At 38.6% G+C, this 5,111-nt stretch overlaps 1 long non-coding RNA gene across 3 annotated transcripts; it reads right to left on the bottom strand.

Moving 5' to 3' along the window:
- Nucleotides 1-398: 398 nt before the first annotated feature.
- Nucleotides 399-4,805, bottom strand: LOC129825808 (uncharacterized). Of its 3 annotated transcripts, none has more exons than XR_008754947.1 (7): nucleotides 4,725-4,805; nucleotides 2,140-2,304; nucleotides 1,925-2,018; nucleotides 1,563-1,791; nucleotides 827-1,253; nucleotides 669-740; nucleotides 399-559 (listed from the first exon to the last, which is right to left on the bottom strand). It is a non-coding gene; the product is annotated as an uncharacterized LOC129825808 (long non-coding RNA). The 3 variants fall into 3 exon arrangements; XR_008754946.1 differs by having other exon boundaries at nucleotides 399-740; nucleotides 827-866; nucleotides 1,027-1,253; XR_008754945.1 differs by having other exon boundaries at nucleotides 399-740.
- Between the last annotated feature and the right edge of the window lie 306 nt (nucleotides 4,806-5,111).

The raw sequence follows: 5,111 nt of genomic DNA, 5'->3' as shown, positions 1-5,111 counted from the left end.
AATGATGACTTTGTGGCTGTGTTAAATAGTGACGACCCAGGATCTCTGCTCCCATCCATCACGCAGAATTATATTTGTATGCTTCCTTGAGCTCAATGATCTGATTATTCGACATTGAACACAGAGTTGACATTCATGAGGAAAATTGTATTGATCTTTCCTTCATGAAATATTGTAATTTTGTGTATAATATAAATGTTCACCTTCAGTTTTTATCATCTATTATAACATAGTACATCTATTTCATTCTGAACTTGTTATTAATGCATGTAAATATAAAAGGTTTTGCTACCTACAGAGTAAAGAGTGTGTATTGTATTGCATGTAGGCTATTTTAAGAACATATTATTTATGATATTGCTGATAATAAAACTATATGAACAATTAAAAAACTAAAAACATGTTCACTTGTATTTTATCACAAATAATAATACAAAACATTTTTTACACAGTCACAATTTTACAGATAGATGTCGTTGAACATTATGCTGATATTACCAAGTGTGACCCATCTGAAAAAGTCAGTTACCACGATGACTGTCATGTCTTCTTACAAAACCTGACAAAGGGATACAAAATGTTTAGTAGGCGATGTATTAAGTCAGATTTGATCAATATACTGAAAAAGAATTGCACATATAGAACATGTCATAATTAGGCATACACACAAATGACCAAAGCAAAGACTCCAATTGATCCTCCAGCAAAAAGTGATGAAACCTTCATCATGTAGGATGTACCTACCAAACGAGAGAAAACATCTTACAACAATCTGATTAAACTACAACAAAGCCAAAGGGATAAAGATGAGGAACGGTAACCGTACCTCTCCCTTTTGCCCAAATAACACAAGTGTGCTTGAAATCCTAGAAAATAGTTCAAATGGCACAGTATGACTAATAGCACAGGAGATCAATAAGATCAAAAATCAATATAACTTTGTTAAAGACCTTCAAAACTGTCATTCCTTTTTGATGAATAAACTCCACATATAATTTATTTTTAATGCATAGCAGTTGGTCTTACCCCTCCCCATTGACTGACAGCTTGTAATATGATGTAATAGTCTCTGCCATTCTGTAGTGGAGCGTTGTAGAAGAAATCATAGTAGGGTAATCTCTTTCCCCTCATCCCTCAGATGGACCTGGGCAGTGACGTACTGTCCATGGGACTTCCTCTGACTGGAGGAGACTGGATTCTTAGGAGAGCTGCAGTCAAACACACGGGTCCCCTCCAGTGGCACCTGGAAGAAACTGTAAACCCAGGAACAAAAGAGAAAAGTGTTTGTGTCATAATAGCCAGTCAAGAGTGGCAGACGTCACTGGGCCCATTTCAAGATACTAAATCAGCATTTAGTGAGGTAGAGGGATAGTAATTATCTAACTGGGTCCACAGTGTTAGCTGATCTGTGTAGCCAAAATGGCAATGGAGCCTCAACTTCTCTATAGAAATGTATTTGATTTGAGGCACTATAAGAGAAGAAGTAAGTTATTGACACATTTAAATATCAAGTCAAAGTCAAAATTAAAAGCAATATTTCTGCTTCATATTTCTCATAATACCTTAAAATATTTAATCATCAAACTGTTATTGTTAGTTGAGGTTGTTTGTTGTAGGCTGGTGTTAGCTGTGACCGTGGAAGTGAACCTGCACAGTGCAGTGATGCTGATGGTATAGCTGGTAACAGGCAGCAGGTTCAGGTGGATATCAGGAAGGTCTGAAGTGGAGCTGTGGAGCATTCCTCTTGTCATGGAATGACCTTTGATTGTCCCTGAATCCTGCAAATGCTACCTGTAATAGACAGGTAGACAGATCAAATAACTATGTCAAGGTGTATGCATACTGTAGGTGTATGCAGTTCAGAGAGCACATTTTCTAATCAACAATTTTGTATAGTTTATGGTCCTTGTTCAGATAAACTTACTCTGTAATGTTCTGTGTCTTCTTCATACTTGTCTGCATTCCAACGCAAACATTTTTCATTAAAACAACCAAGTCGCTGATGGCAGGCTTGATTTCTGGTATTCACAAGAGATGAGAAACAACATTTTTAAAAAAGGTTACTGATTTGCAAATTCCTTCCATATACTGAAAGGTTTTTCAAGTGAACTATGGTTTACAGATTCATGAATGGCATACCTTGGCATTGCAGTGTGGAAGCCTGCCACTTCCCGGTGATGTTACACACAGAGGTGTTCCTTCCTCTCCAGCTGTGGAATCCCTCCAGACAGTGATGGAACACAACACGTGTGTTCTGCCACATCTCCTCTGAGTAGGCCAGAGCAGGGGCTAGCCCGCATTTAGCTGTAAAAAACATGGTAGAAGTCAGATCAATTGAATTATACAAAGGAGATCCTGTGACGATTACCATAAAATGTTAGATCACAATATACAGTATATAGAAATACTAGTTTTGATTATTTTGTTGTAACATAATCAGGATCATGATTAAACATGAATTTACAACACAGACGCACACTCTCAATACAACCAATTTCCCAATACAACATCACCCCCTTCTGGTACAGAGTGCTAGGTGATGAACGTCTCTCTTCCATTGGTAGGTGCAAACATGACAAACAACACAGCATCAATTTGAATGTGAGCGATTTAACACAATATAATGAGTTCACGGTTATATTGTTAATATAACTTTGCATATTATTGAAACAATTCCCCACTACCCTGACGGTGTACAAGTTGAGAGACTATGTCCACCCTCCTGGTATAATCCATCCTTACATACAAACTCAATAACTCTCCCCAGGCCAGTTGTATTGACCCACAACATGTTAGTATGGGGAAGGGTTAGTGGAGCCCCACAGTTTACCTCTTCTCATTGAAATCAATTTGTTTTTGGTAGCCCTTTCCTACAGTCAAATGACCAAATCACCCTCTAGTGGCCATATGGGTGGCAGCAAAAGGAAATGTGAATTGTTATGTGGATTGTAATTAATAGACCTTCTATAGGGTTTGAAATTTCAAAGTGGAAATGACCAATTTTAGAAGCCTTTTTAAAATTCAAATGCACTACAAGTTTGCCTTTCCTGACTCATACAGTACAACAACAAAGCAATTTTGCATTTGAATATACTGTACATTTAAATAGATGTCTTTAAAATACATTAATTCATGAAGTTCTATATCCTCCCAAAGTGCATATCTCCACACTCAGTATAATGTCTCCAACTCGTGGTGTAATATCCTTCAACACATTGGTAATAAACCACACTACCAATCAACGATGTCCGGTTCCATAGCATCTTAGCATGGGATATAAACACTGTCTCCCCACAGCCAATCTCTAGAATTTAACCAGTTAAATTAAGCTAAGAGTAATTTAAAATGTAATCTAAGTAATCCCCAAAAGTAATACTTTATCATGAAAGGGCCATAAACAATAACTAGTAATGCTGCATACTCCAATAAAGGTTAAAATGTCACCTTTCTGGTAAAAATAGTTATAAATTGCTGAGGTGAAGTCACTTTTGAGATTCCAAGCTGAAGTGCACAGTACAAAGACGATACAAATGTGAAAATATGAAAATGTTTAAATGATGTATTTCCTATTCAACAAAACTGTTTGAATAAGGCTTGAAATAATGCTTTCTAAATATAGTATAATCAAATTAGAAAATGACTAACTATAAGATTCCTTATAACTGTAAAATACATATTTGTATGTTTATTTTCTAAAGGTCTCTCTTGATCAAAACGTCTGCCCCCATCGCTGTGAATGTCTCACAGAACTCTAGCATTTGGCTTTCTGAACTTGTTAGGAATTCAACATTTCATCTCCTATTAATCTTGTCTGTCTTGTCACACCCTGATCTGTTTCGCCTGTCTTTGTGCTTGTCTCCACCCCCCTTCAGGTGTCGCCCATCTTCCCCAGTGTATTTATAGATGTGTTCTGTTTGTCTGTTGCAGGTTCGTCTGGTCTTGTCAGGTCTTACCAGCATATTTTCCCATCTCTCTGCTTTCTCAAGTTCTGTTTCCCCGGTTCTGACCATTCAGTCTGCCCTGACCACGAGCCTGCCTGCCGTTCTGTACCTGTCTGACTCTGACTCGTTTACGAACCTCCTCTACACATCCTCTTATCCGCATCTGTATTTATTTCCGTTTTGCAGACCCCACGGTGCTGAGCGGATTTGATAACCAGACTTGAGAGATGGGTATCAGAGTTAGCTGAGGTCACAATGAAATCCAACCACCGCTCTGTCTCTGCTCAATGGTGATGTTGGCAATGGTGGTTTGGGGACATGTCTGTCATCATCAGCATTTTTGACATATTCATATATATGATTATGTACTCCACACTTTGGGAGACATAAAACACGTTAGCAAATTCCACAGTTATGCTGTGTACGCCAATAAGAGCTACTATATATGACATAGCAAACCCGCCTGGGCTTCATCTTGAACATAACATTATGAATTAGAGAAGTTTAAAACTAGGTAAATAAACAGTCCAATGTATAAATGATAAACATAGATATGGGAGTGACATGAACAATTGGTGATATACAATTAATTAAAGTAAATTAATCTTCAAAGTGTATGCAGGCCTACTTGTTTAAACAGCCTACCTTTTCCTGAATCCACAGTGTTTGTGAGACCCATCATAACTTCAACCCACACTAGGTGCTCTGTCACATGTATTTAAGGAAAACCCTGTCCCCTGATGCTAAAAAAACAAGGTGTGAAATGGAGTAAAACTGGCTCACCATCGCAACAATAGGGTCAACACAGTGAGAACACCCATTCACCATTGAGCTGTGTTTCCAGTTGGTTTTTGGGGGAGTTAGTTAGTCTAGTATACAGTAGTGTGGGAGGGGGAGATAAGTCCACCATGCTGCTATCATCACCCAGCCCACCAGGACTCAGAGGTGGTCCTGGTCTCCCTCTATCACTCCTCCAGTGAGCCCATGTCACACTGCGCCTGCTGGAGAGGCCTGATTAAGCACCAGCCTGTCCCTCAAAACCACCAAACAAACACTCCACTAGGGTCTCTCCACATATACTGTACAGAGGAGGATTCAATGTGTGAGAACACAACATTGTAACTAGATAGGCGTAGAATGTACAGAGCAGGCATGGACCTCTACTTCAGA

This window comes from Salvelinus fontinalis, chromosome 28 (genome assembly GCF_029448725.1).
Source record: "Salvelinus fontinalis isolate EN_2023a chromosome 28, ASM2944872v1, whole genome shotgun sequence".
Classification (NCBI taxonomy): domain Eukaryota; kingdom Metazoa; phylum Chordata; class Actinopteri; order Salmoniformes; family Salmonidae; genus Salvelinus; species Salvelinus fontinalis.
This window is presented reverse-complemented; position numbering and strand designations above follow the sequence as displayed.